The 24,008-nt window shown below is 42.5% G+C and overlaps 1 protein-coding gene across 1 annotated transcript in view; it reads left to right on the top strand.

Annotated features, from left to right (window-relative positions):
- Positions 1 to 24,008, top strand: part of LOC121552410 (utrophin-like) — a 204,582-nt gene that overhangs the window by 37,455 nt on the left and 143,119 nt on the right. The window lies entirely within an intron of this gene.

A 24,008-nucleotide genomic window follows, 5' to 3' on the forward strand; every position in this document is an offset into this window, starting at 1 on the left:
GGAGTGTATGCAAATTGCCATCATCAAAACTGAGGCAGCAGACTTTGTGTAAATTAGTATTTGTGTCATTCTCAAAACTTTTGACCACGACTGTACAGTCAACAGACCTCTTTCTGCTCTGGACTTTCTACTACCGTATGTGGACTTCCATGGTCTTAGCCTGGACTTGCCTCATAGATGAGATGTCTTTGTAATATCTGTTAGTGCCATTCTGCTTCTGCATTCTGACATCTCTTCATTGTTTTTATCCACCTTGTTTGACAGTGTGTTAACTAATATGTACAAGTGTATTTAAACATCTGCACAGGCCAAGTGCGCTAGATTACAAACATTCTCTGTTCTCTTCTCTGTTCGCTTTAGTTCTCACTAATTGGACAGACTGTGTCTGAAATGTGTGTTTCCTTATCACTCAGAAGATCAAAGGAATCATACACAGATTAGAGAGGAGGCAGATAACGACTGAGTGTGCGCTCGTCTGGAACCGAGCATCTGGGGCAAAATCTGACAACGGAACACATATCTCTTCTGCTCTCTCTCTCTCTCTCTCTCTCTCTCTCTCTCTCTCTCTCTCTCTCTCTCTCTCTCTCTCTCTCTCTCTCTCTCTCTCTCTCTCTCTCTCTCTCTCTCTCTCTCTCTCTCTCTCTCTCTATCTCTTTCTTTCTCTCTCTCTCTTTTTCTCTCTCTCTCTCTCTTTTTCTCTGTCTGTCTCTCTTCTCTCTGTACTGTGCACTCTTTTTTCATTATCACTGTGACAGATGACGGAATGATAATTTAGCATGCCATACAAACAGCTATTAAATTAAGGAAACCATGAAATTAATCTATAATATAAATACCATCTGAACCATAATAAGCAATAACCTTCTGTTTGTTTGTTTACAGTTTGTTTACTAGTTTGTTTTGTGTTGTCATTGTACAATACCTTTTTCATAAAGCAGGCCTGACATCTGGGTAGAACTGTCCCTGACAACAAAAAGGTCTTGGTCGACCGAGAGTCGTCCTGGTCTTTCCACCAACCATTTGGTCGAAATGTTTAAACGTATCTTTCCATATGCAGTGCCTTCGGAAAGTATTCAGATCCCTTGACTTTTTCCACATTTTGTTAAGTTACAGCATTATTCTAAAATTGATTAAATTGTGTTTTTTTCCCCTCATCAATCTACACACAATACCCCGTAATGACAAAGCGAAAACAGGTTTTTAGAAATATTTGCTAATATATAAAAATTTTAAAACTGAAATATTACATTTACATAAGTATTCAAACATTTCACGCAGTACTTTGTTGAACCACCTTTGTAAGTGATTACAGCCTCGAGTCTTCTTGGGTATGACGCTACAAGCTTGGCACATCTGTATTGGGGAGTTTCTCCTATTCTTCTCTGCAGATCCTCTCAAGCTATGTCAGGTTGGATGTGGAGCGTATTTTCAGGTCTCTTCAGAGATGTTCGATTGAGTTCAAGTCCGGGCTCTGGCTGGGCCATTCAAGGACATTCCAAGAATTGTCCCGAAGCCACTCCTGTGTTGTTTTGACTGTGTGCTTAGGGTCGTTGTCCTGTTGGAAGGTGAACCTTTGCTCCAGTCTGAGGTCCTGAGCACTCTGGAGCAGGTTTTCATCAAGAATCTCTCTGTACTTTGCTCCGTTCGTCTTTCCCAAGATCCTGAGACTAGTTTCCCAGTCCCTGTCACCGTAGGGATGGTGCCAGGTTTCCTCCAGACATGACGCTTGGCATTCAGGACAAAGAGTTCAATCTTGGTTTCATCAGAGCAGAGAATCTTGTTTCTCATGGTCGGAGAGTCTTTAGGTGCCTTTTGGCAAACTCTAAGCGGGCTGTCATGTGCCTTTTACTGAGGAGTGTCCTCCGTCTTGCCACTCTACCATAAAGGCCTGATTGGTGGAGTGCTGCAGAGATGGTTGTCCTTCTGGAAGGTTCTCCCATCTCCACAGAGGAACTCTAGAGTTCTGTCAGTGACCATCTGGTTCTTGGTCACCTACCTGACCAAGGCCCTTCTCCCCTGGCTGCTCAGTTTGGCCGTGTGGCCAGCTCTAGGAAGAGTCTTGGTGGTTCCAAACTTCTTCCATTTAAGAATTATGGAGGCCAGGGTGTTCTTGGGGACCTTCAATGCTGCAGAAATGTTTTGGTAGCCTTCCCCAGATCTGTGCCTTGACACAATCCTGTCTCGGAGCTCTACGGACAATTCCTTCAACCTCATGGCTTGGTTTTTGGTCTGACATGCACTGTCAACTTATATAGACAGGTGTGTGCCTTTCCAAATCCTGCCCAATCAATTGAATTTACCACAGGTGGACTCCAATCAAGTTGTAGAAACATCTCAAGGATGATCAATGGAAACAGGATGCACCTGAGCTCAATTTTGAGTATCATAGCAATGGGTCTGAATACTTATGTAAATAAGGTATTTCTGTTTTTGTTTTTTTTACACATTAGCAAAAATTCTAAAGACCTGTTTTCACTTTGTCATTATGGGGTATTGTGTGTAGATTGCTGAGGATTTGTTTTTATTTTATCCATTTTAGAATAAGGCTGTAATGTAACAAAATGTGGAAAAGGTCAAGGGGTCTGAATACTTGCCCGACGGCACTGTATATAGACACACACCCTAGGTGTTTGAATAAAATCAACTACATATGCACTGAGCTTGTCTGATGCTTTAAGCACACTGTTTGATCAAGAAAGGGCCCAATGGTCACACTGTGTTAAAAACAATGACAGCGGGTGCCTGCGTGACTTGCGCACAGTCTTTTACTCCTTACTACTGCAGCGAAAAGGCATCACAGCACAGCAAGTGTTTATTGCGCTGTCTGTGCTGAAGCTGCAACATTATTTCAGCCATTTAGTTTCTTACTTGTTTCTGACTGAAAAACTCTGTTACCGAAATCCCTAATTTGTTTACGAAAAACATTCCTTATTACCTCAACCCTTGCTCTCTTTATGTGAAACATGTAAGCATCACATGCATGTGCCCAATAGGGCCTGACCTATAGCATATAACAAACTCTGAACACATTAACACGTGACAGCAAAATGGATGCGGAAGACGTGAAAAAGAAACTCGAAACAGGCAAATGTTTACTGGTTGCTCAGGAGGGAAAGGAGAGGTCAGATGTGTGGAAGACATTTGACTTACTTGTGGAAACTACTGGAGATCAAGAAAAAGGATGGTATATGAGCAAGCGTTCCATGAGTATTATGTGTGCCAAACAGTTAGATTACAATATTACAATTTTTTCAGAACATTTTAAACAGTGTAAACAACACTAAATGAATGTGTGTACCAGAAAGTCTGTCCTAACAAAAAAAAGCTAGATAAAGTCTTTATTACAGCAGACTAAAAACAGTTGCATGCATTCGTGAATTACGGTTTGTTTATTGTTTAGGCTAATTATTCAAAGCTCCCTTTGTTATTTAATTAAAAAACTAAAATGCTTGATTGCCTTTCATGAGCATGAATGTCTCGTATTCTGTGTGATGGCATAAACGAATGAATGATTGATTGATACAGTAGCCTATATATTGACATATAGGCCTAAGTAAGTTAGGGTATTAAGACTAAACAGGACACGCTCTTAGGCCTTCAGCTCAATGGTGGTTATACAAGGCTACTATACAAAGCCTACTAATGATAATGACATTAGTTATTATTATAATGATGATCGTAATAATATTTTTAATAATAACAATAAGAAGGAGATTAAGAAAAAGGAGGGTATAGGAGCGAGAGCTGTGTGCATAGTATGTGTGACAAGCACGTGCTGTTAGATTACAATAAAATAGTTCTGCCTGTTTGGAATAGTGTAAACAACACTAAATAAATTATAAGTAATACCAGTCTGTTCTAACGTATAAAAAAAAAAAAAAAAACTTTATTACAGCATAGCAAAGATTGACAACAGCCGAATCTGTGAAAATGCTTTATCCAACATTTTGCCGTTGCATGAGGCTTGGATCAAACAGAATCAGTCGGCTATTAAACAAACACTTAAACAGGCAACAGAAGCAAGATCTGTCTTATTTCTCTATATATGCAGTACAAGTCAAAAGTTTGGACGAAACTATTTTCTACATTGTAGAATAATGGTGAAGGCATCAAAACTATGAAATAACACATATTGAATCATGGACTAACCAAAAAAGTGTTAAACAAATCAAAAATATATTAAATATTTGAGATTCTTCAAAAATAGTAGCCACCCTTTGCCTTGATAGCAGCTTTGCACACTCTTGGCATTCTCTCAATCAGTTTCATGAGGTAGTCACTAAAAGTTAATTTGTGGAATTTCTTTCCTTCTTATTGTGTTTGAGCCAATCAGTTGTGCTGTGACAAGGTAGGGGGTGTATACAGAAGATAGCCCTATTTCGTAAAAGACCAAGTCCATGTTATGGCAAGAACAGCTCAAATAAGCAAAGAGAAACGACAGTCCATCATTACTTTAGGACCTGAAGGTCAGTCCATCCGGAAAATTTCAAGAACTTTGAAAGTTTCTTCAAGTGCAGTCGCAAAAACCATAAAGCGCTATGATGAAACTGGCTCTCATGAGGACCGCCACAGGAAAGGAAGACCCAGAGTTACCTCTGCTGCAGAGGATAAGTTCATTAGAATTAACTGCACCTCAGATTGCAACCCAAATAAATGCTTCACAGAGTTCAAGTAACAGACACATCTCAAAATTAACTGTTCAGAGGAGACTGCGTGAATCAGGCCTTCATGGTCGAATTACTGCAAAGAAACCACTACTAAAGGACACCAATAATAAGAAGAGACTTGCTTGGGCCAAGAAACACGAGCAATGGACATTAGACCAGTGGAAATCTGTCTGATGAGTCCAAATTTGAGATTTTTGGTTCCAACTGCCGTGTCTTTGTGAGACGCAGAGTAGGTTAATGGATGATCTCCGCATGTGTGGTTCCCATCGTGAAGCATGGAGGAGGAGGTGTTATGGTGTGAGGGTACTTTGCTGGTGACACTGTCAGTGATTTATTTAGAATTCAAGGCACACTTAACCATCATGGTTACCGCAGCATTCTGCAGTGATACGCCATCCCATCTGGTTTGCGCTTAGTGGGACTATTGTTTGTTTTCAACAGGACAATGACCCAACACACACCTCCAGGCTGTGTAAGGGCTATTTAACCAAGAAGGAGAGTGATGGAGTGCTGCATCAGATAACCTGGCCTCCACAATCACCCAACCTCAACCCAATTGAGATGGTTTGGGATGAGTTGGACCGCAGAGTGAAGGAAAAGCAGCCAACAAGTGCTCAGCATATGTGGGAACTCCTTCAAGACTGTTGGAAAAACATTCCAGGTGACTACCTCATGAAGCTGGTTGAGAGAATGCCAAGAGTGTGCAAAGCTTTCATCAAGGCAAAGGGTGGCTACTTTGAAGAATCTCAAATATAAAATATCTTTTGATTTGTTTAACACTGTTTTGGTTACTACGATTCCATATGTGTTATTTCATAGCTTTGATATCTTCACTATTATTCTACAATGTAGAAAATAGTTTTTAAAAATAAAGAAAAACCCTTGAATGAGTAGGTGTGTTCAAACTTTTGACTGGTACAGTGTATGGATGATGTATAAAGCCAGGCACATTTAACAGTTAGGCTTTTGGTTATAGACCTAATTAAGTTGGTTTCCTCGCTCCTCAATTTTCTTAGATAATTAGGCTAAGGTAAGAGCTGTTTTTCGTCTCTGCTGCTGTGCCTCCACTGCATTATTCTCAATCCCAATATGCTTGTTAATTTTGCTATTATGCACATAGCAACATAGGGAAAGATTGTTTCAGAACCGAGGACAGCGACCATATTCAACGTGGGAGAAAGCGCAGTTGTTATAAAATTTATTAGTGGTGCACCATTATTTTTACATAATATAATCATATACAATTTCAGTATCTCGTCTTAGAGTGATGGACTGTGCCATCCCTGTGGCCTCCGCAATGGATTATTCCACTGAGACAGGCGCAAATCAGACAGGTGTCTTATGCACCATAAAAATTCAATGCTACTGCTCGACTAAAGAAATCTCAATCGACCTGTCGACTAAAAGGGGTCAGCCCTACATTTGGGGCTTGTTTGTGAATTTTGTAATTGTGTTTATGTGGTTATTTTAATTTAGTTTCAAATGTAGAGAGGCACTCTGTTTTCTCTGTGCGTTGGTGTTGCTGTAGAACGGTTTGACTAATGGACTATACGACTGAGAGACAAAGGCACAGGTACAATAGAAAGAGAGAGGGAAGGAGAGATGGCGTGATTGATTGAGGGAAATGGATGAAGCGTTTAAGAGGAGGAGAGAGAGGGGAAAACAAATGGAGTGAGTGGGAGTAACCGGTAAAGCACAATATAAAAAGGATAGGAAATACAGTAGATGGTGTGAGAGAGAAGGGGATTTATGAAGTGAGAGGGAGACCAAAAGATATAGATGAGGTGAGAGAGAGAGAAATAGATAGTGAGATAAGGAGAGCTCTCTGCGTTTGTCTCTCTGCAGCAGAACTCTTGTAGAGAAGTGCGTGGAAGCGCTCAATAGCACTCCAGAGCACTCCAGCCATACATGAAATATCATGCACACCATCATAAGATTACTATACACATCAGTCGTAGTCCATAATGTATGACTCATCTTCAATCAACTGTGTAAGTGTTCCGTAAGGCACCATACAATCATCACAATCAGTATAGTCATACTAACTAGTTCATCTCATTCTGCAGTCAAGACTCATTCATTATATCACAATATTTGACAATATATGACTTTATCCTCTCCGACACAGCATTAAGGCCTATCTTATGGCATCGCATGAGTCGCGCATTAGTGTGTGTCTAGGGCAGACGGTGTGGTTCCAGACACTACGTGGTGTTTCAGAACCACTTGAGTCAGTGTAACCCCTATGGTTCTGGCCTTGTGTCTGTCTGCCACTATTTCTGCTCTCTCCTCTCCGCCATCTAAATTAGATGGCTTCTACTAGACACAGCAGAGACCTAGATGAAGAGGAATATTCCCTCCCTCCCTCCTTTCCACTCCCTCTGGCCCCATAGTAATGGTAACAGCTATTTGTTCATTAGCTTCCTTAGGTAGCCCCAGTCTCCAAGAGCACTCGGTAGTATGGAGCATGCACACACACACACACACATATGCAGCACACACACCTTTTTCCTCCCTCCCTCATTCTCTCGCTCTCCCACTCGCTCTGTTCTTTCCATTTCCATCTAATTAGGCTAATTGAGTTTTGTGTTGTGGATGAGTCTGAAGTTCAAACACACTAACACCTCTCTGCCTCTCAGCACCGCAGCCTCGCCTTGCCTCGCTCCTCGGTTGGCACAGCCTGTTTAATCACAGAAAGGGAGATGGGGAGATAGAAGAGAGGGAGGAGAATACAAGAAGCAGATCAACATGGATGCCTGCTTTTAACATTATTTGAAGACTGTGTATGTTACTGTACAACACACACAATCACACACACACTTAAGCACGTACACGCGCGCACACTCACACAGGGCGGCAATCACTCAACTCTATATGAATAAATGTAAGGGGAAGAGTCAGCTCTTTTAGATCTGTGCCTCTCAGATATTGCCCTTCTCTTTCTATCACTCCCCTCCTCTCTTCTCTCTATCCCTCCTTTTCAGGCTAATTTGAATAACACTTCGCTGTGCTGCAAGCGCTATTTCAAAGAAGCACACTTTACTGGCCAAAAAGCGTAGCAGCACTCTCACAGAAATCCCTCTCATTCCTCCAGTGACTATACTGGGGGTCAAGTCTCTACGCAACCCCAGCCCATGTGTTGTGAATGGCAGGGTGGACTTGGTATTTTTGTGGCCTTTTGTATTGTGTTTTATTTCCTGGTGTCCTTGTCTTGGACAACATCATTATTCTCCAGTTACCTCATATTACTCCATCCATGAAAGAGATTCGTTATTCATCATGAAAACTGATGACAAGAGGATTTGTCCTGTCACCACCGTGAGTGTGTGTGTGTGTGTGGGCGTGTGTGTGGGCGTGCGTGCAACGCTGATTGTCCACAGAAGATACATTACAATGATGCACGGACAGACAACCTTCCCAAGATGTCTAACTGTTTGTGTGGGAACCTGCGTAGACCCTGCTCTCCATCTCATTAGCTACATTGGGGAACACAATGTTAACCGCTGTGTTAAGTGTCGTGTTGAGGCGTGTTAATGGATCTTAAAGCTGATTGGGGGGCGCAGCAGGAACAGCAGGTTAATGGTGCTCCAGGCTCAGCCCCGCCCCTACAGAACATGACCTGCCAATCAACACAATGGCCCTTAACGATGAGCAATGGCCCTTGCCGACCGGGCTCTCTGTCTCTCCGATTAGAGAGAGCTGTCAACACAGAGTTGATCTAGGTTCTGCCCACTGAAAACCTACGCTCTGAGCAAACTATAAGCAAGACAAGGGTACTATAGGATGCGTTGAGTTAATATGTGCTGCTCTGTGAATTAAACCTAATTCCATAGAGTGAGAGGTAATACAGAAGAGACATTTATAGAGTACACTCTCCTATCCCTGTTGACTACAGAGAGTAAGACCTCATCCCTGGAGAGACCAGACGTGGGTTCATACAGACAGAGTACATTATTTAAGGCCTAGCCTGTATCTTTACTTAGCACTTATCCCATAGAGAGCACCACTTGGCTAGAACATTGGGACGGGTCCAGTTCTCACTTTATGAGGTGTCTGAGAGACCCACAGTAAGGAGGGAGGTAAAGGCATGCAGAGAACATTACTCTATCTAGACTCTGTGGAGGCTTTTGCATCTCTAAGGAGACAACAGCAGAGGAGGATCGGCGGGACGAGGCTGCATCTTCTTCATATTCTCATTACCACCATAGTCACCTTGGAGAGAGCAGCAATATATGGGAGACGGAGCGAGATGGAAACCCCATAAAGTAAAATGGGTAGGTGTGAAAATGGATCCCTAGTGAGGATGGAGATGCAATAGAGAGTGAAAGCGACTGAGGCACACACACACACACACACACCACAGTGTCTAAACCCCATGGGAGGTGATGAGAGGGTAGACTAGGTGATAGAAGGGAGCCCCTGCTAATAACAGATAGAACACAGAGTACAAGTGAGTTTAGGCCTAAATGGAAAAATGGATTGGAGGAGATCGCAGACCATGCAGTCAATAAAGGATAGAGATTTAGGTTGAAACCCTAGGGGACTTCTATCCCTTCTAATCTAGACACAGGGATGGAGAGACCGAGAGGGACAATAAGAGATGAAACTCTAACATTGTGATAAGAGTGATAGCTGCATTGATTTTGGTGGTGCATCCCCAGAGGGAACATATAGTAATGCTGAGTGACTTCACTTACTGTAAACATTCAGGAAGTAATAAACCAGCAACCTGTTGTTATGGTGACGGGCAGTGTTGGGTGACCCGGCGAGGTTACACAACTCCTCCCACCTTCACCAGCAATAATCTAACTGGGAGGAGGAGGAAGGGGGGAGTCTGTAACCTGTAAACAAGGCACTCTAGCTTCAACAGCAATCACAATAACCTGTCTCCATCCCTCCCTCCCACCTCACTTCTCCCTGTCATTCAGAGTTAATCAACAGAGACAATACAACCTACTCCCTCACCATGCCAGTCTCATACATTGAATAAAAACATGCAGTTACCATACAATATACTCAGTACATTTACATTACCTTTGAGTCATTAAGCAAATGCTCTTATCCAGAGCGACTTACATGTGAGTTCATACATCAATCAGTGACATCAGTATTTGTTTGTCTATTAACCGCCTCTTCGCTCTGTTGATTCTCATAGACAATAGAAAAAATGTAATATGCACATCCAACCTATCAGGTGCAGGACAGAAGAACGTATCAAAGAAAAAAGGAATGTCCGCAACTCTGATATGCTCCCATGGTGATTTAATCAGACACACAAAAAAATAATTTTCCATTCGAGTTGGATCTTTCTCAGGTCAACTCAGATCACAATGTTGTCTTTTTTGTGTGTCTAATTAAATCACCATAGGAGCATACCAGAGTTGCAGACATTCCTTCTTTATTTGATTCTCATAGACAGTCATTTCCAATGGCCTTTGTCCTCATTGAGATTCCCCTGTTTGTCTGTCTGTCTGGCTGCTGTAGTGTACTGTATACAGTGGCTTGCAAAAGTATTTACCCCCCTTGGCATTTTTCCTATTTTGTTGCCTTACAACCTGGAATTAAAATGGATTTTGGGGGGGGTTGTATCATTTGGTCACCGTGGTCCTCTGTAGCTCAGCTGGTAGAGCACGGCGCTTGTAACGCCAAGGTAGTGGGTTCGATCCCCGGGACCACCCATACACAAAAATGTATGCACGCATGACTGTAAGTCGCTTTGGATAAAAGCGTCTGCTAAATGGCATATTATATTATTATATTATATATTATATTTGATTTACACAACATGCCTACCACTTTGAAGATGCAAAATATTTTTTCTTGTGAAACATACAAGAGATAAGACAAAAAAATAGAAAACTTTAGCGTATTCCCCCATCTCAGCATTTTTCCTATGTTGTTGCCTTATAACCTGGAATTAAAATGGATTTTTGGGGGGTTTGTATCATTTGATTTATTGAAATATTTTTTCTTGTGAAACAAACACCAAATGAAACAAAAAAACTGAAAACTTGAGTGTGCACAACTATTCACCCCCCCACCCCCCAAAGTCAATACTTTGTAGAGCCACCTTTTGCAGCAATTACAGCTGCAAGTCTCTTGGGGTATGTCTCTATAAGCTTGGCACATCTAGCCAATGGGATTTTTGCCCATTCTTCAAGGCAAAACTGCTCCCGCTCCTTCAAGTTGGATGGGTTCCGCTGGTGTACAGCAATATTAAAGTCATACCACAGATTCTCAATTGGATTGAGGTCTGGGCTTTGACTAGGCCATTCCAAGACATTTAAATGTTTCCCCTTAAACCACTTAAGTGTTGCTTTAGCAGTATGTTTAGGGTCATTGTCCTGCTGGAAGGTGAACCTCCGTCCCAGTCTCAAATCTCTGGAAGACTGAAACAGGTTTCCCTCAAGAATTTCCCTGTATTTAGCGCCATCCATCATTCCTTCAATTATGACCAGTTTCACAGTCCCTGCCGATGAAAAACAATTCCACAGCATGATGCTGCCACCACCATGCTTCACTGTCGGGATGGTGTTCTCAGGGTGATGAGAGGTGTTGGGTTTGCGCCAGACATAGCGTTTTCCTTGATGGCCATGAAGCTAAATTTTAGTCTTATCTGACCAGAGTACCTTCTTCCATATGTTTGGGGAGTCTCCCACATGGCTTTTGGTGAACACCAAACATATTTGCTTATTTTTTTCATTAAGCAATGGATTTTTTCTGGCCACTCTTCCCTAAAGCCCAGCTCTGTGGAGTGTACGGCTTGAAGTGGTCCTATGGACAGATACTCCAATCTCTGCTGTGGAGTTTTGCAGCTCCTTCAGGGTTATCTTTGATCTCTTTGTTGCCTCTCTGATTAATGCCCTCCTTGCCTGGTCCATGAGTTTTGGTGGGCGGCCCTCTCTTGGCAGGTTTGTTGTGGTTCCATATGTTTTCCATTTAAAAAAAAAATGATTTAATGGTGCTCCGTGGGATGTTCAAAGTTTCAGATATTTTTTTATAACCCAACCCTGATCTGTACTTCTCCACAACTTTGTCCCTGACCTGTTTGGAGAGCTCCTTGGTCTTCATGGTGCCGCTTGCTTGGCGGTGCACCTTGCTTAGTGTTGTTGCAGACTCTGGGGCCTTTCAGAACAGGTGTATACATGTGACACACAGGTGGACTTTATTTTTAAAAATTATGTGACTTCTGAAGGTAATTGGTTGCACCAGATCTTATTTAGGGGCTTCATAGCAAAGGTTTTGAATACATATGCACGCACCACTTTTCTGTTATTTATATCTTTAATTTTTTTGGAACAATTTATTTTTTTCATTTCACTTCACCAATTTGGACTATTTTGTGTATGTCCATTACATGAAATCCAAAAAAAAATCCATTTAAATTACAGGTTGTAATGCAACAAAATAGGAAAAATGCCTATGGGGATGAATACTTTTGCAAGGCACTGTAGGCTTAGGCGGTATACAGTATATTCGGAAGAAGCCACAAGATGATTTTTCAATACCGTCAATACCGTTGAAACTATTTATTTGAAGTTTTTCAATACATTTGAATATTTGTAGCTATATTTTAAGTAAATACCTGCAGTAAACTTGTGCAGTACATTGTTTATTCTTCATTTCACCCGTCACATTATTATGAAGCTTAGGTAGTCCCCAGTCACGTGTCACTTGGTATTTGTTTACAAGCACACAACGAGGAGAGACCGGAGCCTTGTGAGTCACTCACTGTTGTGCAGCATGCGCCAGGTGATCTAATTACAGTATGGAATTCACAACTAAATGTTTGCCAGTTAGATATCATATAACTATTAAGTTAACTGTCTAAAATGTGCTAAATGCTCTGCAGTTGCTAATTTAGTAGCTAGTTAGCTATCTAGCTTATTCCAAAATCAGTCATATGCTTGGTAACAGCAGAGAATCCCCTCCCGGATCAAGAGCCTTGCTGGCTAATATATGTTAAGTCTCTACTCTCCTCTCACTTGGCTCCTTGTCGACTCTCTAATCAGACTTCAAGGCCTGCACTCATCTGTTTGGGTTGCCCACAATGCCCTGTTTCTGATTAAACGAAGGAAGCGCTCTAAATTAGCTTTTACTGTTGGTATAGCGTTGTGTGTTTGAGTGTGTCTGAGTGCCTGTACATGTGTGTCTGTGCATATATGTGCATGCATATGCTTGTCATTGACACACAACCATAAGAAAAACTCTGGTGCTGCTACTGTTTATATCTCACAGAATCACTAGAATTACAATACAACACAGGAGCTGAACAGCATCATTACAAAATATCTCTTGTCATGAGTCATACAATAGTAGGTAAACATGAATTACCTAAAACTAGGGTGACAACATGTCCCGGATTGTGCGGGACAGTCCTGCATTTTGGCCCGTTGTCCAGCATCCCGCAACCAAACAATTATGTCAAAATCAAATTTTATTGGTCACATACACATATATACCAGATGTTATTGTGGGTGTAGCGAAATGCTTGTGTTCCTAGCTCCAACAGTGCAGGAGTATCTAACAATTCACAACAATACACACAAATCTAAAAGTCAAAGAATGTAATTAAGAAATATATAAATACTAGGACGAGCAATGTCGGAGTGGCATTGACTAAAATACAGTAGAATAGAATACAGTATATACATATGAAATGAGTAAAGCAGTATGTCAACATTATTAAAGTGACCAGTGATTCCATGTCTATAGGGCAGCAGCCTCTAAGATGCTGGGTTGATTAACAGTCTGATGGCCTTGAGATAGAAGCTGTTTTTCAGTCTCTCGGTCCCAGCTTTGACGCACCTGTACTGATCTCACCTTTTGGATGATAGCGGAGTGAACAGGCCATGGCTCGGGAGATTGATGTCCTTGGTGATCTTTTTGACCTTCCTGTGACATCGGGTGCTGTAGGTGTCCTGGGGGGCAGGCAGTGTGCCCCCGGTGATGCGTTGGGCAGACCGCACCACCCTCTGGAGAGCCCTGCGGTTTTGGGCGGTGCACTTGCCATACCAGGCGGTGATACAGCCCAACAGGATTCTCTCAATTGTGCATCTGTAAAAGTTTGTGAGGGTCTTAGGGGCCAAGACACATTTCTTCAGCCTCCTGAGGTTGAAGAGGCGCTTTTGCACCTTCTTCACCACACTGTCTGTGTGGGTGGACCATGTCCGATTGTCATTGATATGTACGCCGAGGAACTTGAAGCTTTTCACCTTGTCCACTACGGTCCCGTCGATGTGGATAGGGGCGTGCTCCCTCTGATGTTTCCTGAAGTCCACGATCAGCTCCTTCGTTTTGTGGACGTTGAGGGAGAGGTTATTTTCCTGGCACCACTCAGCCGGGGCCCTCACCTCCTCCCTCTAGGCTGTCTCGTCATTGTTGGTAATCAGGCCTGCTACTGTTGTGTCGTCTGCAAACTTGATGTGTGAGTTGGAGGCGTGCGTGGCCACGCAGTCATGGGTGAACAGGGAGTACAGGAGGGGGCTGAGCACGCACCCTTGTGGGGCTCCTGTGTTGAGGATCAGCGAAGTGGAGGTGTTGTTTCCTACCTTCACCACCTGGGGGCAGCCCGTCAGGAAGTCCAGGACTCAGTTGCAAAGGACGGGGTTAAGACCCAGGGCCCCGAGCTTAATGATGAGCTTGGAGGGTATTATGGTGTTGAAGGCTGAGCTATAGTAAATGAACAGCATTCTTACATACAGTGCATTCGGAAAGTATTCAAACCCCTTGACTTTTTCCACATTTTGTTACGTTAGAGCCTTATTTAGAAATTGATTAAATATTGTTTTCCCCTCATCAAGCTACACCCCATAATGAATAAGTGAAAACAGGTTTTTGGAAATGTATTAACAATAAAAAACAAATACCTTATTTACATAACTATTCGGACCCTTTGCTATGAGACTCGAAATTGAGATCAGTTTTATCCTGTTTCCATTGTTCATCCTTGAGATGTTTCTACAACTTTATTGGAATCCACCTGTGGTAAATTCAATTGATTGGACATGATTTGGAAAGGCACACACCTGTCGTCTATATAAGGTCCTACAATTGACAGTGCATGTCAGATCAAAAATCAAGCCATGATGTTGAAGGAATTGTCCGTAGAGCTCCAAGACAGGATTGTGTCGAGGCACAGATCTGGGGAAGGGTACCAAAACATTTCTGCAGCATTGAAGGTCCCCAAGAACACAGTGGCCTCCATCATTCTTAAATGGAAGAAGTTTGGAACCACCAAGACGCTCACTAGAGCTGGCCGCCCGTCCAAACTGAGCAATCGGGGGAGAAGGGCCTTGGTCAGGGAGGTGACCAAGAACCCGATGGTCACTCGCTCAAGAGTTCCTCTGTGGAGATGGGAGAACCTTCCAGAAGGACAACCATCTCTGCAGCACTCCACCAATCAGGCCTTTATGGTAGAGTGGCCAGACGGAAGCCACTCCTCAGTAAAAGGCACATGACAGCCTGCTTGGAGTTTGCCAAAAGGCAGCTCAACACTCTCAGACAATGAGAAACAAGATTCTCTGGTTTGAAGAAAACAAGATTGAACTCTTTGGCCTGAATGCCAAGCGTCACGTCTGGAGGAAACCTGGCACCATCCCTACGGTGAAGCATGGTGCTGCCAGCATCATGCTGTTGGGATGTTTTTCAGCGGCAGGGACTGGGAGACAAGTCAGGATCGAGGGAAATATGAACGGAGCAAAGTACAGAGAAATCCTTGATGATCCTTGATCCTGCTCCAGAGCACTCAGGACCTCAGACTGGGGCGAAGGTTCACCTTCCAACAGGACAACGACCCTAAGCACACAGCCAAGACAATGGAGGAGTGGCTTCGGGACAAGTCTCTGAATGACCTTGAGTGGCCCACTCAGAGCCCGGACTTGAACCCGATCAAACATCTCTGGAGAGACCTGAAAATAGCTGTGCAGCGATGCTCCCCATCCAGCCTGACAGAGCTTGAGAGGATCTGCAGAGAAGAATGGGAGAAACTCCCCAAATACAGGTGTGCCAAGCTTGTAGCGTCATACCAAAGAAGACCCGAGGCTGTAATTGCTGCCAAGGGTGCTTCAACAAAGTGCTGAGTAAAGGGTCTGAATACTTATGTAAATGCGGTATTTCATTTATTATTTATTTATTTGTATTTGCACAAATTTCTAAAAACCTGTTTTTGCTTAGTCATTATGGGGTTTTACATTCACAGAGACCAACCAGTAATGTTTTTTTGGCTACATATTTCCAGATTTTCTTAAAACAGCCACATGTGCTCTCTCGTTTCTGCATCACCAAATTTTGCATGAGAAAAAAGATTAGTCTAGTTCAGTGCAACGGACTGCAGCGGTTTAGTGCTGCCAGAGCACACCTGAGCGTCACTTCGCCACAGTGGCACTCGTTTAGTAAAGTTGGATCAAAGCTGAATCAATGTCTTGGAAGATCACAATGATTAATTAGTTTTCCATATAACAAACAAATACAATAGCATAGTATAATGTTAGTGTTACACCAAAAACACCAGCTAGTTTGTTTTGAGATTTTAGTATGGTTAGCTGAATAGTCCAACAACAAAAAATCTAATTCGGCCAAAACTCAAAAGCACCCGAATGTACTACTAGGCAGAATGAGCTTTGATTGAAATAAAATAGAGGAAAGCTATGTCGTTTGTTCACCATCTGCTCTAATTTGCTCACGAAACAGTAATTCAATTGCAAGAACATCTAAATGCATATTCCGGGGGCTGGCAAAACATTTTTTACTATCATATAGGCTACACTGTGCTGCGAATGTCCCGCAAAATCATCCTTGTTGTCCTGCATTTGGGTATTTTCAATGTTGTCACCCTACCTATAATCTATTTTGTTTAAAGAGGACGCTAGCCTTGATAGCCTCCTATATTTCATAACAGAACCTCTGGTGTCAACAGAGTTGTTTAAAGCAGAGACTGGTCTGGTGACCAGGCGACCAGACTTTAGATGTAACTGTTTTTCCGTTAGGATCCTGGAATCTTAATGGGTTCTGTTGCTATCACCGTGGAAGCTTTGGGGCCTTATCTTTCCGCTGGGCTGCGTCGATGCTAGTTTAGTTCAGGTCACAACCTTTCACCCATAACAACCCATATTTTCCCACTCATCTGAAACGCTAAAACATTCCCAAATGCTTCCCAATGGAAAGCCTATTCCGGCCTGATCCCGGCTTCATCCCTGCTCCTCGGTCCTCATCCCGTCTCGGTTAGGAGGGGCTCTAAGGGAACTCTCAGCGGAAGGGATAGTTAGGGATGTTGACGAGATAATAACATCCCTGTTTAGCGTAGACACGGATCTCTCCCACTCCCAGTGTTTTAGCAGCGGGAACCTAAGAACGCTCTGAAAACTCTTCCCTTCCATTTAACAATGAGAGCACTCAATAGAACAGGTGTCCCAGAGAGTGAATGTCGCTAGCCAGCGCTCACTGCTCAGGGCTGCTAGCTGGCCTTTTAAATCTGAGCTGTCCTTAATGCTATGAAAAAACAGGTTGAATAGTTATTTGACATGTGGAGGTTTTGAGAAATTTAAGGTGATGATGATGGTTATTGAACTGATTTTGTTCGGGACATTGTCATGCAGTTCATAATTTCTCAGTGGAAATTGTGTTTTTCAGGGATTCCAACAACTTTCCATGGAATGTTGTTTGTGTGCTATTGGACACACCCGTTCCCACACTACCTGGTGGTTATTTACGCATCTGTTTTCCACAGTTCTGCTAATAATAAACCCATGTTGTAACACTGGACTAGATCCCCACTCCTCTGGAACACATCACTGTTGCTAACCCTCATTGTCCACCAAAACCAATAGATACAGTACTTTTTTCTTTCTCTCTCTCTTGCTCTCTTTCACGCTCACTCTCTCTCTCTCTCTCTCTCTCTCTCTCTCTCTCTCTCTCTCTCTCTCTCTCTCTCTCTCTCTCTCTCTCTCTCTCTCTCTCTCTCTCTCTCTCTCTCTCTCTCTCTCTCTCTCTCTCTCTCTCTCTCTCTCTCTCTCTCTCTCTCTCTCTCTCTCTCTCTCTCTCTCTCTTTCTCTCTGTCTCGCTCTCTGTGAATTTCTTCAGTTTCTAACCTCAGGCCAGGGGCGTCTGCTGTTTAGATTTGTAGATGACAGCAGCTATTCACCTGCTGTTTGGCACCTGAGGGGTGTGTGCCTTCTTATTTGCGTGTCTTTATGTGTGTGTGTGTGTCTCAACTCTGTGTGTGGGCCAAGTGTATGTGTGTGTGTGTTCCAACAGTGTGTGAGCATGTCTGTTTCTGTGTCTATGCGCTCATGGTTTTTAATTCTGCCATCTTTCCCTCCGTCTTTCCCGCCTCCCTTAACCCTGTGAGACCTAAGCATAGATCCAAATTAAGATTTTTTTTATTACCCTTCAGAAATACTTGTAATAGGCCTCTGATTATCAAAACATGTTTTTTAATTTCAAGTTTGTAGATCAATTTTCTGGAAAAGTAGCAAAAATGCCACATTGGGCTTCAATGGTATGGACATTTTGTGGTAAGAAAACTGTGAAATTCTATAAAAATCACATCATCATTTGCATCAAATCTGAATAAATTGAAAAATGAATAGAATATCGGATTTAGAAAGGCTATATGCGTCTCATGAATTATCCCAGCAGGCCTCCTTTCGTGAATCAAGGGCTCTCCAGCTGCATCTTTTAAGAAGTGAGCTGAATTCCTTACTCAGATATCAAGTCGAATTCATAACTCAGAGGTCTAGGAAAAAAACATAATTTCAACTGTAGCCATCCATCATATCTTCTAGCTGTTGAACTCCCCTCTAATGAACGGTTGGCCTCAATATCATTGATTCAATCTCCTCAAGGAGACATTGTCACCACCCCGATTAACTAATTTTTATAAACTTTTTAAGTCTGAGTTACAGCTCGATACAGATAATTGTAAGGCCTTTCTTGACAATCTTGACTTTAAAACTGTCAGAGCCTGAGGCTGGTGATCTGGTTGCTCCTATAACTATCAATAAATGATGGGAAGCTCTAAAATAAATTAACATCAAAAAATCACCAGGCCCAGATGGAATCCCTATGGATATATATTTCCTTTATTGAAAGAAGTGGGCCCTCTGCTGTTGAATATGATTAATACTTCAATTCAAAAGGGTTCATTCAGGAAATCTGTAAACACATCTCTTATTTCACTGTTATTGAAAAAGTACAAAAATATTGTGTTATGTTCTAGTTATTATCCTTTGTCTCTTATTAATTAATATTTAAAGATATTTTCTAAGGTTTAGCGTCTGAATAAGTATTTGGCTAAACTAATAAATAGGGATCAAACAGGATTTGTTAAGGGTTGCCTTGCATCTAAGACAATCTATGACTAGTGCATGTGATTCATTTTGCTCCAGATTCAAATGATTCCTTTCCTATCTTATCATTAGATGCTGAAAAAGCCTTTGATAGGTTAGAATGGGAGTACTTATGGTCAATGTTCCCTAAAAATGTTTCTGGCACTGAGCAAATTTCAGGTCTGCTGAGCGCAAACTTGAACATTGTGAAAATTCTGTGCAACTTCCGGCCCGTGTTTACTGTGAACACTGAGGCTGTACCCGCTTTAAATTACAGTTTTAACAGTGGCCTACCATCAAATGGAGAACAATGCATCCCATAACATTATAACATGGAAATAGCTGTTCTATTATTCAGCCTACAGTAGCAGTAAATGTGTGGTGTTCAATGTAGGCCTACATTCTGAGACTTTTGAAAAATACATGCAGGGCTTGACATTAACCTGTTTATCCACTTCAGACAAGGAGGTGACTGAAAATGTTGATGTTTGATGCAAGAAACCACTTTACAAAATGTTAGTCATTATTATCCCAGAGAATCAGACAAGTATGCTACCCTCTGCCTATTGGCTACTTAGCTTATTCAAGACCGTCTCAAAATACAACACTGCCCCTTTAAGACAAAAAAAAAAAAGCTCTTTACCTGACTCGCTTTTCAAAGATGGCTAGAAATGCAGACATTTTGTGCTCTTGTAGGAAGTAACCACTCCCCAATTGTTGACTAGAAATTAGCTATAACTGGGCTAATAACTCACTAACTACCAAAGAATATGAACAAATGTGCACAGGTGGCTACATGCTGCTCTCGCTTTGATCTCAAAACAAGCGCATCTACTCACGACCGCTCATGCTGTAAACACAGTCCAGTTCAAAGTGAATGGCACAGATCCATATATGGCAACGGCTATTTGCATATAGGTCTACTCCAGCTCTGATTGGTTATGGTGCACAGGTCTGTGTAGAGTATGGGCCTGAGTCGTGCCTGTCAATGCAATAGAATCCTACTCCAATGCGCTCTGCCTACAAGAAAAACTCTTGCACAGTTAGTTTTGGGGGGCCATTGTTAAGGTCAACGGCATCATGAACCTTACTCAGTACCACAATTTGGTTTTAGTCATTTCAATGTATATTGCGGTCTATTTCCCCCGAAAACAAAATACATTATTTTTTTACTCTGGTCACATTGAATCGGCTCGCCGGCCAGATCTGAAGTGTCTACTAAAGAACCAAGCCACAACAACGCTCCACCATAATCAATAGCTGATTGATTAAATCAGTCAATCAATTAGTCAGCAGCACAGCCATGGAACCACTGGTCCAAATCAATTTAAATGTCCCTATTGAAAACACCCTGGATGTTTTCAGACGCATCTCGCCGTGGGGAGCTTTAGGCTGTCCAGCCACACCGAGACTTGAGATTCATGGTTCATTCTTGGGTTGGTTGATTGACCCTTACCACATTGTTAGTGATTGGCTCCATGACCTTCGGCCCTTTTGTCCTTTATAGTGGCTTGTTGCCGTGGCCTTGTAGGTTGTCTGCTGTCGATACAGTGATGTCGTCTGGTCGTAGAGGAAGGGGGATAGATACATTCAAAGCTGGATTGGGTTTTAGGTACTTTTGGAGTTAGCCTAGTTGGACATTTATTTTATTTTATCCATATGATTACATTACACACCATTGTTTGATTAATTGTCAGGGTCCCAAAACATTGTTTTGTCTGGCTGTGCAAGTCAGCTTGTTTGAGATATTGAATGTGGATGTGATGAGGTTATTACAAAGGAGTCAGGCGCAGGAGGGTAAATCACAGAATAACAGGATTTATTCTGAAACACAGAGTTACGCAGTAATGCGTCAAAACACTCCAGTGCGCAAAACAGGTGCACTGGAATATACAAGGCACACAGGGAAATATCCCGGCGATATCAAAATACACAGAGCTCCACCGAGCTTCTCTATCCTCCACAATAAACAATCACACACAAAGACAAGGGGGCAGAGGGAACACTTATACAGGTACTGATGAGGGAATATGAACCAGGTGTGTGTAATAAACAAGACAAAACAAATGGAATGATGAGATGAGGAGCGGCAGTGGCTAGAAGGCCGGTGACGACGAACGCCGAAGCCTGCCCGAACAAGGAGAGATGGCAGCTTCGGAGGAAGTCGTGACAGTGGAATGTGTTTTGTTAAATTAAGTCATTCAATGCTGAAACCTTGTTGCTCTGGGTATTGGATTGCAGAACCGTGAAGGAATACCTTCATCACAACTCTAGTGTTTGACTCAAACATACCGGTAATTGTAATTCACACAATATTGTAATTAAGTGTATAAATATCCTGCATGTGCCTGCCTGATTTGAGAAATGTATCCATGATGCAATCAATGTATTTATTTTCAATGTGCTTAAATGCTACTGCAACACTGACAATGCAGTTCCATCTGTCCATCTATCTCTATGGTCTGTTCAGGGTTCACCATCCATCCATCCATCCATCCATCCATCCATCCATCCATCTACTTTCTATCCATTCTTATTCAATTGTAGCTCTGTGAAGGAAGACAGAGGTGATTGTGTGTGAGCTAGTTGAGAGTGGTGCCCTCTGAGACCTTACTATGCTGGTGCCCTTTCCTGTATTGATTGCTGTGCAAAGTGTAACAGTGTAACTTCCTCTAACGCTCAGGTGGGTCTGTGCTCTCTAACACCTCTTATTGGACCACTGGAGAGACATTTCTAAGAGTGGTGTAGTTGAGGACACACACGCACAGATCTCTCATCTCCTGAACAAGGCGCTGTCCCTCTAACAGGAAGTGTTGCTTTGGCGATAACCCCGGGCACAGGAAGTGACCTTGTTGAGGTGGCCTGGGGAGAGGCTGGGTGGGATGGAGTGTGGAATGCATGATTCCTCTCTCTGATAGCTGGCCTATGATATTATGGTAGTGAAAGAGTTCCTTAACTGCCTTCTCCACTGAATACACTACAGTTTGGCCTTGAGGTGTATGTGTGTGTGTTTGTGTGTGTGTGTGTGTGTGTGTTTGTGTGTGCGTGTGTGTGTCTGCATCAGAGAATGACGAGAGAAAGAGAGAGAGACAAAGTTATCTAGGTCAGGAAGAAAGAGTCTGTCAAAGAGCAAAAAGGTTGAAAGTGAGAAAGAATGATATGCAAAACAGAAATGGTACACATTAGAGAGGTAGGTGACCGAAGTTTGACTTATTGATGCCTTAAGAATATCACATTAGTGTCTTTACACAGTAAACTTTGTCAGGTTATTCTCTGCGTACAGAATAACCAAACTATGTTATAGAACAATGTGGATAATACTGTTTGTTGTCACATACAGTAATGGATGCTCTCCCACTCTGAAGACAGAACACTATACATTCCTATACACTCAACCCACACATTAGAAACATTGTTCTTTTTCTGAACTTTAGTTTATCTTACTTCTGGGAGGAGGTTTTTATGTCCTGTTAGGGCTGTATGTCCTGTTGTGTGTCCTCTAAATACCTTGTTAAGTGAAGCTACATACATTTTGAAAGCTTCTGGCCATTTTTCAACGTAGATCTGTAAGGAAGCAACACACGTAACATGGACATATTTAGTGTCCACATCAATCACTGAAAGGCATTTGTGTGGTTTCTGTTAAAGCAATATTTTACAGTCCACACAGGATAGCTAGTGTTTGTTGTCCCTGCTGTAACTGATACTGGGCTGTTTTAGCTCATAGCTCTATTCTGGCTCCTGTCTACTTACACTCACAGGGTGAGACAATAAACTCAGCTCCCTCCAGTTCTCTCCTCATTCACATTCTCTCACTCTTTCCTCCCTTCAGCGTTCTTCTCCCTCTTTCCCGTGCTCTCTCTCACACATACAGGATATGTCAGCAGTGTATTTCTCTCTTTCTCTCTCTCCCTCTCTGCTGTTGATAGATACCACCTAGGTCATTGCACATCATTGATATTGATTTAGGGTCGATCCCATCAGAGGGCAAAAGCTACTTTACAGAGGCCAGGTGTGTATGCGTGTGTGTGCACGCGAACACGTGTGTATGCCTTTATGTCTTTTGTATGCTCCCATGTCCTTTACCTCCCCTCAGTGAGAACAAGTGTTTAGATAAGCCCTTTAAGTGTCCTCTCCCTAAGCTCTCTACATCTTTCTACGTCTATCCGCTCTCTCACTTCCTCTCTCTCGCTCTCTCTCCTCTCCTCCGTGGGCTGTAGTTCCCAGGGTTTTAGTGGGTGCGGATCAGACCCCAGATTCCCATTGAAGTTCCTCAGCCCTCCTTTCCTCTCTGAACCAGCCAGGGAATTACAGGCAGATGTGCATCAGTCTTTTAAACCACACAGTATGGCCTCCCTCTCCCTTTCATTTTCTCTCTTTTCTCTCTCACTCTTTGTCTCTCTTTCTCCCCCTCCTCTCTCTTTTTGTCTCTTTCTTCTCACTCTTTCTTTTTTTCTGTCTTTCCTTCTCTTTTCTATGTATTTCTCTCGTTCTTTCCCTGTGTTTTTGCTTCTCTGTCAACTATTTCAGTTTTTCTCTCTCTTTCTTTCTTAATTTCTCTTTTTCCCTCCCTCCACCTATCTCAGTCTGAGGGTTATAGCTCTACATCTTACCTCTTTAACGGTCCTAATCCTCTTAGCTGTAGTAATGTAGCCTAACTTTTACCTCATATTCCTCTGTGTGACCGTGTGTGTGTGTCCTTGTTTGCCTGTGTGTATGTGTGTGTGCGTGTGTGTGTGTGTGTGGTTTATTCCTCTGTGTGTGAGTGTTTTGATTTTCTTGTCACTTACAGACATGGTGTGCATCAAACCCCAGGGAAAGTCCTAATCGCCCAACACATTCTCCCCCTTAAGGTTTCTTTCAGTGGATTTTCACACAGTTGTTGAATTTGTCTCGCTCGCATGTTGGACTTGCTCATTTCCCGGTTAATCAACTTGGACTTGCTTCTCAAAATCACACACAGCACATATTCATTTCTGCATACATAGTGTCTCATCAGAAGTGCCGGTACAGG

Source organism: Coregonus clupeaformis, chromosome 36 (genome assembly GCF_020615455.1).
Source record: "Coregonus clupeaformis isolate EN_2021a chromosome 36, ASM2061545v1, whole genome shotgun sequence".
NCBI classification, from domain to species: Eukaryota; Metazoa; Chordata; class Actinopteri; order Salmoniformes; family Salmonidae; genus Coregonus; species Coregonus clupeaformis.